This window comes from Belonocnema kinseyi, chromosome 2, assembly GCF_010883055.1.
Source record: "Belonocnema kinseyi isolate 2016_QV_RU_SX_M_011 chromosome 2, B_treatae_v1, whole genome shotgun sequence".
NCBI lineage: Eukaryota > Metazoa > Arthropoda > Insecta > Hymenoptera > Cynipidae > Belonocnema > Belonocnema kinseyi.
The window spans coordinates 56,263,680-56,274,096 of NC_046658.1; positions in this window are offsets into that span (position 1 = coordinate 56,263,680).

A 10,417-nucleotide genomic window follows, 5' to 3' on the forward strand; every position below is an offset into this window, starting at 1 on the left:
CATGCAGCCGTGCCATGTAACCCCGTTCACGGGCCACACTCGCATCGTAGCAGTCTAGCAAGTCGTGATTCAGTCGCTCCGTCCACCCAAAGGTCACGATATATATATATATATATATCGAGGCGTCCTAACGGTAGGATGACAATGCACGTGACACGACTTGACGCTACTTAACCAAAAATAAAAACAATAAAAAGCTAACCGAGAAGTTAGCGCTAGAAAGTCTTGCTCGCAGAATTGAGCAAAATGAGGCTGTTAGCCAAAACTAAGAGGTGCTCGCTCGCTCCATCAAATTATGAAAGTTCTATCTCGGGCGAGCAAAGCATGAAGATGCCACTTTTCGCGTTTAGGTTAAAAGCGAGAAGTGGCACCTTTATGCTTTGCTCGCCCTAGATAGGGAGAGACTCGATAGTGCCAAGAGACGAGTTTTATGGCTGTCATTTAAATTTAAGGCAAAGCAAAAGTTCTTTTCATGTCGTGTTATGTACTATTTTTTCATTGTTCATAATTTTAAAAAAGATACATATATTTCGAAGCCGTAAGTATTTCATCTGCTAAAGTAAATATAAATTTATTATTATTATCCATCAAAAAGTGTTTGAAATTTTAAATTCAAATAAATGCAAAGAAGAGAGTTAAAAACATTACTTTGTGAAAAATGAAAATATATTTTTTGAACATAAAATTTAAAGAAGTTAAAAAATAATATTAAACCAGGAAGATACAAGTTTATTAAAAAGCATGTAAGAACTTACTATTAACTAAATAAAATGTATGAAATTCATTTTTAGCTCAAAATAACGAAAGATTGTTTAACAAACAGTTAAAATTTCAGACAAAATAAGGAACATTAAATTATTCATTTTTTAATTACTATTTATTCAATAGAAAGAATTCTTTTAATACCCATTTTGAATTCAACGCCAACCGGAGACAAGGTAAGTGCGACCCTCACGCAAGCGCAGAAGCTAATGGTGGCCACATTGCCATCACTGATGGACTTTACAATGCTTGTTCTCTGAAGTCTAACTCTTTTAAATTAAAATTTTATACATATAATGTTTGTATTGATAAAAACAAAACCTAACCTAAACAAGAAAAACCTTTATCTTTGACCTCCGACAATCGGATCCCCCTCGGTAATTGGTTCCGTTACCCTATTAAATATGTGATAGTTTTCCATTTCTGAAATAAAACCTTCAAATTAAATCTTTTTCGTACTTTATTTTAATATAAATAAACAGTTTTAAGACCCTTTTCGCACGCGCTCTGAGTGCTTGCGTCATACGCGCATGCACGTGCGTTACATGAACACACGTCGTGCGAGAAAATATGCACGGCGTGCCTGCGCCATGAGCGCAATTTGGACATTTTACAATTTAAAATTATGCGAGTTTTAGGTTTTGCATTAAAAAATTCTATAACTTTGATGCATTCAATTTGAAACATTTAATTTGAAACAGCATTTTGAAGTTGCTCAAAGTGGTTAGGAGTTATTCACAAAATACGTGATACGTTTAGGGGTGGGTGGGGGTCTGCCGAAAGATCATTCTCCATGTTAAGACCAATGGAAAAGTGTCATGCAAGGGGAGGGGGTCAGAATTTCTTGAAAAATGTATCACGTATTTTGTGAATGGTCCCGTAATGAATAATAATAATAATAATAATTGTCACAGAAGACTTTTATAAATAGTTAGTTTTGTAAATATCACTGGAAACATGTTACTATGCTTTCGTAGCACACAGTTTCTTTTCCTTACTATTACTTCGTGGTAACTACAAAGGCTCCGAAGCAAAGTTACCGAAGGGTGCCAACTTCTATGGGTGTTAGATTGATATTTCATGCTGTCACGTCTGCTATCAAGATTTCTGCACGCCGGTGGCAAGCAATAATAATAATTGTAGGGAATGAAACTGAATTTTTTTACAACTTTCACAAAAATAATGATTTTATTATTTCATTGAATAGCTTTAGAAAATAAAGAAGTATGTACAAATACACTCATGATACAAAATAACTTTATTTCTGAGTTATTAAAAAAATAAAGTTTCCTCCCATGCAATTGGTCTTAATGTTTGGCCCTCGGCGTGTAGGCATCAAAACGTATTTTTTAAAGAGGAAGCTGGAAAAGGGGTTCAAGATGTGAACAATCACACTTCTTTGATAAGTCGCTAAAACGTATTTTTTAAAGGGGGTTCGTGATTTTACCAATCGCTCTCTGCGACCAGTTGCTAAAACGTAATTGTGTAATAGGGGATCTGGACAAGGGGTTTGAGATGGGACCAAACACTCTTATGTCACCAGTCGCTAAAGTGCATTTTTTTACTATTACTAAAAGTAACAGTGATTGAAAAATTGTATTTATAAATATTTCAATAACTAAAAAGTACATAAAGAAAGGGCAGGTGCTGATAATCGAACACGCAACCTACCGGTTATGAAGCCTAAACGCTGCTACCTGAGCCATGGGACAATTAAAAATATTTTTCACCCAACTCTGTATGGCCTACAGCGATAGGTTAGATTGCAGAATAGGGGCGTCACCTGTTACCTCTGTTTTGGCAGGAACACATTTTTTTTGGCAACAACATTTTAGAATCTTTAATTGAAAGATAAATGAAATGATTTGATAAGGCCAAAATTTAAAATTATTGTTACTTTTGTTACTATGATGTCTAAAATATGGGTCTGTCACGATATATCGTAAAGATCATATTTAACGAGCAGTTGAAAATGGGTAGCGATTTGACCAACATTTTTTTTACTAGTCATAGGGGTGCTTTCCCGTCCCCACGAAACGTTGAGAAAGGGTAGGATAATTATTTTTGTGACCTGTCAAAGCGGTGTTTCTGGCCGTTTGGATGTTTAAAAGCACCTAAACGGAGAGTTGACTATGATTATTCCGATATCGTGACATACCCGTACTTGAGACATCGTAGTAACAAAAGTAACAATAATTTTTAACTTCTGTCTGGTCAAATCGCTTCATTTATCGTTCAATTAAATATTCTAATAGTTCTTTGTCGAAAAACAGTTTTTACAGGAAAAAAAACAGATGACGCCCATATTTTGCAATTGCACCCAACGATAATTCAAATCAATGTAAATATTCTATTGTCCAGCCAGTATTCTGGTCGAATAGCCGTTCCGAGGCAGGTGGGCCATTCTTCCACAATTCTGGTCGAATAGACACTCCGTTAATTTTTAGTTCATATTTTCGGTTCCTGTGTAACCAAATATCACCAAGTGACAGCGTTCAAATCATGCTTACCAAATATATTTATAATGGAATCAACGTATTTCGTGAATGTGTGTAATAGTATCTATAATAAAAATAAAAAAATAAAAATATAAACTATAAAATAAATTAAATAAAATAAATTAAAAAATAAAATAAAAAAATAATAAAACAGAAATTCGAATAAAGCTTACAATACGTAATGTCTTTCTTATACCAGTATGTGATATATTTTTAAAAATCCAGAAGATATAATCATAGAAAAATATTTCATTTATTATACCTTATTGTTCAAGTTTATTATTATTATTTTTATTTTATTTATTATTTATATCCTAAATTAAAACTATGTTCGGTCCCAGCTCACTAGATAGCTATGGAGCAAAACGGCAGACTAGGGGAACTTACTTTTTGAACACCCTTCGTAATAAAAATGCATGTTTTCAATGTTCGCGTAGACGGACGAGACTTCCAAGAATCTGTTGCGCACGTAAACATAGATACTCAACGCAACGCTATATATAGTTTATTATATTATTATTATGAAAAACATTTCTGTGTTGAAATGTTGCCACAGGCTTATACTGCCCAACATGTCGAAGGCATTTTTGGTTAGAGATGGATTTTTATTTGATCATTTTTGCACGTTGCCCTGGACAGACAGCTTTACAGTTTTATTTCGGTGCCCGTTCGTCCATCAGTCGTAGTTTTTTCGGGAAGTGAATTTTCCGAAGGGCAGTGGGAGTTGTTGGAAAGGGAGGAAACAAATGGAGTAGTATGGGAAGAGGAAGTGTGGAACTGGTGAGGGAGTGAGAGGAGGGGAATTATGGAAATTGAGTGGGAGTAGGCGACACGAAGTGGACAGAGGTGGTTACAGAGTCTTCTGCGTTTGAGAATTCAGAATTTCAGGTATATGTTATTTCCTAAAAATTATTCTTTTGGGAATATTTTTTGAGGAAAGTATAAAAAATAGGAGGCTGAAATTTTTTACCATTGTTTTTCCATGTTTATTGTAGTATTACAAAATTTGTTGAGTCGTTTCATAAAAAGGGGGAGAGGGGCACTGATCAATGGCGGGTGGTCGGCGGCGACTTTTCCCGCTGGTGGAAGATCTGTCCGCCGTAGAAATAATCTAAAACAAAAAAAAGGAAAATATTTTCCTAATCTATATACTGTAGCGCACAAAGTAGACTAGAATGAAGAAAAAAAATGAAAAATGCGGAAGTTATGAGATTTTACAAAAAAAAAATATTTTTTCACGTTTTTTTGCTACTAATTATTATTTAAACAAACAATTTTCAATATTTTTTATGATTGTAGTCTACTTTGTGCGGACACCTTCTGAGAACATGTCAAAAAAGTTTCATAGTGATTGCTCCATTTTTGCGCCTTGTAAGACTTCCACCAATACGCAAAACGTGGTTTTGAGAAAAACGCGTTCAAAGTTTTTCATAAAAAACGCAAAATATTATGTTAAACTTTTACGCTATAATTACACTTATTTATCATTTCGTGTGTTTTCGGGGAGGCTGATTTCAAATCTGCCATCAAATTTGCAAAATTCATTTGGTTAAATAATAAAAACTATTGCAAAATTACTTTTTTCCAATATTCATATGATTTTCAGATTTCAAGCGGTCAGAAATCAGGAATTTGACATCACATTTACAACAATCATTGGTTTAAATAAAGTTTAGAAAATGAGAGTTCTTACGCCTAGTCAGCTATACGAGGTCCATACAAGCCACCTCCCTCATTCTCGAAGAATTTGTACTCAGCAGAGCACCCGGCCGCTGCAGCCCAGCGCGTTTGACACCACTCCATTCAACGGCCCATAACTTTCGAAATTTTTGATATTTTGACTTGAAATTTTCCAGGTATATTTTTTAAACATAAATCAATCCGAAAATGTAAAAAAAACGATTTTTTTGACCCAACCAAGTAGGAGCCCGCCTTAATTCTTGAAAACATTGTTGCTCTAAAAAAAGGATCTACTATTTACAGCTTTCGTTTTGAGGTAGACATAGATGATTTACGACATTTCAAAGTTAGAAATAAGTTCATTGTGATGCTTCCTGTTTAATAATTTTAATATAATAGACTTACAAAACACGGTTACGTGCTTTTCAGGCTGGCTCCATAAGGTGCCCTAAGAATTGCACGTACGTCGACGTACGTTAATATCAACGTGTACATCTGCGTTGTTCTTCATTGCTACCACCTGTCACGTGTGTTTTATTGGTTAACGTTCCAGTGTTCCTGTAAACATTGAACTGCATTGAACCACCGGAACACCGGAATATAAACCAATGAAATACGCGCGACAGTTGGTAGCAATGGGCAACAAAGCAAATGCAAGCGTTGATACGAACGTACGTCGACGTACGTACAAGTCTTAGGGTACAATGTGAAGCCAGCCTCAAAGAATTTTCGTATTATAATTCCTTCAAACATCACCCGACTTCTTTAACGAGGAACAAGAATTATAAAGGTTACTTAAACTGGCTCTGTTAAAAGTCAAATTCGAGTTGAATATAAAATCATCTGGGTGAATTATAAAATAATTCCACGACTTTGTTTTGCTTGATTCTCGGTCCAAAATGTCGTGAAAAGTCAAAGTAAGACAAGTATCACGCTTCGCGCGACTAATTATGCATTCGTAGGATTAAATGGTGGTCAAAGTGTTAAGTGACCATTCCTTTCTCTTCTTGTTTCATTTAGTGTTTAAATGGTGCCTTTTGTGAGCTAAAGTATCTTGTGCAATTGGATTCGGTGTTGGGAAATCCGATTGGAATTGGACGTAGCAGTTGTCTCCGGCTAACCACAAGCTACACACGATCCATCCTAGCCAGTGAGTTTCCGAAACCTCTTCGAAAATCTACTGCATCGTACCAATCAGAGATAGCGAGTATGCATTTTTAACAGGGGCTTTCCACTCCTAGCAACTTATCGAGCTAACAGTGCTCGTTAAGATCTTCTTTACCTATGGAGGCTTTACACGCCTAGCAACTTATCGAGCTCACAGTACTCTTTAAGATCTTATTTACCTATGAAGGCTTTACAAGCCTAGCAACTTTTCGCGCTCACAGTGCTCGCTACGATCTTATTTACCTATGGACCCTTTACACGCCTAGCAACGTATCGACCACTTGGTCGAGACCGAGCTCTGCCCTAGTTTAAAACAATGTCCATCTCAATCTGACATCCTTGTGTAAAACGTGTTCTTCTGCTTAACTAGAAATAAACAAGTCTTCCAATTACTCCAGGTTGTTTATTGATCGTCCCTCCCCGATGTACGGCTATCAATTTCACTCATTTGGTCCTTGGAGCCGGATCGGGGGTTCGATCTGTGGATACACTTGTGAGTGATCTGTCAACAGTGCTTAGAAAGATGAGGGTTGAACACATCGAGTTTCGAATCAATGAACAATATGAGTATGCAGAGTCAATTTCGAAAGCATACACGAACTTGATGAGAGTTCAACAAGAACAAATCACCAGGCCGCGTATTGAGACCAGGCTAGATGCCGTGAAAAAGCAATGGCTGTGTTGGCAATGGCAGCTCGAGTGGACTCGGAGTCTAGGCAGCAATTGAGAGAAAACCTTTACTTCGAAAAGAATTTACATTCAACTACGTACACGGTTGTGTACTTTTACAAGAATCGGCGACTTCTAGTCAATACTGTGCTGCAATCACTCTTTTCAATAAAAAAAATGTCTCAAGAATCTGCCGCTGAAGTAGAACGACTGTATACAGCGACCATCAGAGTTTGGACGCGTTACAACGACCAGTCGATCAATGGGATGACATCTTGATTTTCATAACTAGCCAGAGACTAGACTCCGTATTCGTAAAGACATAGGAACTTCATCTCGGGTCATCCAAGGATCCAGCTACCTGGAAAAGCTTTCGAAAACTTTTAATGAGCAGACTACTGTCTCTTCAAGCCTTCGAGCACTCGCAGCCAAGACAATCGTCAGCTCCAAACCCTCGATCCACACTACACTCGCACTTTGCAAGTATTAATCAAGGAAATCAAGGTGCGAAACCTCAGTTGCCTCTTTCCCGTTATGCTCATCAGACCATTATATTGCTCATTGTTCCCAATATCAAGAGAAGACGATAAAGCAACGTAAAGACTTCGTCCTCTCTAATCAATTGCGCTTTAACTGTTTACACCGTCATCGAATTGCTAGTTGTCGATCTTCAAAAAGATGTTTTACATATGGTCGACGGCACCACACTACTCTCTATCAGACAGATCTTCATTACAAAAACCAGAGTCATCACCCAGAGGTCAACAGAACTCAGCAGAGGAACCAACGCAAAAAAAGTTAATCACATTCATCAGGAATTTAAGACCAACTTAGTTGTTATTTTAGCTACTGTTCAATTGAAAGTCATGAATGATCACAATGAAGCATTTACGGTCAGAGCCTTATTATATCAAGGCTCCCAAGCATCTATGGTCACTGAAAATATAATCTAACGTTTGCAAATTCCACGAAAAGCTTCATCGATTTTTCTTCTCGTAGTTAGGGAACAAAAATCAAACAAAAGCAAAGGAATTGCCTCGTTTACAGTTCTATCACATTTCGATTCTTTTACAGAAATTACATTGTACACTCACATTTTTCCAAGACTGACCTCCATGATTCCTACAGTACGCATCCCCCACACTGATTGGTTCCATCTCAGAGATTTTCCCTCAGCAGATCCTAGCTTTTCAGAGCCAGGGCGCATTGATATTATCATCAGTGCAGATTACTATGATCATCTTCTTGACAGACCTATCTTTAAAGTATCGACCGATTCCCCAGTGGCGCAACTTACATAGTTTGGATGAGTTGTCTCCGGACCATGTAACCTTCCATCTCCCAGCGATCAAGTTCAGTCGTATCATTGTTCGATCGATCAAACTCTGCACTATGCACTTGAACGATTCTGGCACCAAGAGGAAATTGCATCTTCGTTCACCAAATCATTAGCATATGCTGACCAACAATGTGAGTAGCATTTTTTATCTACAACAACACGAGACATAACTGGTAAATACGTAGTCCAGCTACCGTTCAAAGTGTCAACCGACCAACTAGAAGATTCTACGCTTCCGGCCTTGTGAATGCTAAAAGAACTTCAGCGATGCGATCTTGCGATGCCTCGCAAGTAGCTATGGCAACTTCAGTTTACCTCAGAACTCGATCATCGAATAATCACGTGGCTGTTTCACTGCTTTGCTCGAAATCCAAAATCGCCCCGTTAGAGCGACTGACTATTCCGAGACTGGAACTCGCAGCAGCAGTAATGCTGACGAAATTTGTCAACCATTGCCTCAATGTTTTAAACCTTCAAGAAATACCATGTTATCTCTGGACAGACTCATCCATTGTTTCCTGATGGCTCAACAGTCATCCCTCAAAATGGAAAGAATACGTGCACAATTGCGTCTACCTTATTCAGGAAATTCTTCCGTATGCTCAGTGGAAACATTTCTCGGGCAAAACTAATTCGGTGGACTGTGCTAAGAGGGGATTAACAGCCGTAGAGCTTCCAATGCATATAACCTGGTGGACAAGTCCATCTTGGCTTGCTGAAGAGACATCAAACTGGCCAACCTTGATCTCAAGACACAACGGTGTCGCTTCGCAATTGGAACAACAACCACAACCTACTCCTAACATTCTACATATTTCAGTTCAGCCAATAGGCTGGGACCTCCTCAGTCCGAGTAACTATCAGAACTAGCACTTCAACGATCACGAGACCCATTGTGATATTGTACCCGCTCCCTGCCACGACTGCGTCAGAAGTTCATTCGTCACCGGGAGCGACGAAGGCGGGCGATATGTTAAAAAACAATTTTGATTTGGATTTAAACTCAACTAGGTGAATTATAAAATCATTCCACGACTTTGTTTTGTTTGAGGTATGTTGCTTCAGTTCACTGACGACGTTTTTATTTCTTCGAAATTAAACCGTTCTATCGTTCGTTTGCTACCTGCTGCGGTCCTTCAAGTGCCTGCTCTTGACGCGTTTTCGCATTTTCAGTTCAGTTCAGTTTTGATTCTCGATCGAAGAAGTCGTGAAAAGTTAACTAATTGTGCATTCCTAGGATTAAATGGTGGCCACAGTGTGGTCACACAATGGTGGCCAGTGAATTTCCGAAACCCCTTCCAAAATCTACAGCATCGTATCAATCAGAGATAGTAAGTATGCATTTCTCAATAGAGGCTTTCAACGCCTAGCAACTTATCGAACTAACAGTGCGCGTTAAGATCTTATTTGCCTATAGTGGCTTTACACGCCTAGCTGCTTATCAAGCTCACAGTGCTCGTTAAGATCTTATTTACCTATGGAGGCTTTATACGCCTAGCAACTTATCAAGCTAACAGTGCTGGTTAATATCTTATTTACCTATAGAGGCTTCTCACGCCTAACACCTTAGCAAACTAACAGTGCTCGCTAAGCTCTCATCTCTTTGTGAAGGCGTGACTGCCTAGCAACTTAACGAGCCGCAAGCGTTCGTTAAGTTTATTCTGGTTTACAGGTTTCCCCTACATGAACCCTATCCTGACATGTCTGAAGAATAGTAGCCGGCGGATTTGCTCCACCACTTGGTCGACACTGAGCTCTGCTTTACTTTGAAACAATCTCCATCTCAATCTGACATCCTTGTGTAAAACCTGTTCGCCTGCTTGACTACGAATAAACAAGTCTTATAATTACTCCAGGTTGTTTATTAATCGACCCTCCCCGATCCACGGCTATCAATTTCAAACAAGCTCATTATATGTAGCATTGCAAAATACATTCTTCTACTTTTCTTAATTCACACATAGAGTTAAAACTACAGCTAAAAAGAGAGTTAAAACAATTTTGTTTATAGTTTATACGTGTATTTTCCTACTGTTGTAATATATGTAAATAATAAAAATATACATTACTTTCAGTAAAAAGTATTGAAACTATCAGTATGTCATTAGCCGTCGCACAAGCTTTTGCATTCTTCATAGCTGGATTTGATACATCACCTTCAACATCCACTTATTGCCTCTATGAATTGGCATTAAATCCTGACGTTCAAGACAAGCTAAGTCAAGAAATGAATGACAAGTTAGGTGTTCATGATTTTTCTTATGAAGTTATTTATGCAATGCCTTATCTTGATAAAGTCGTA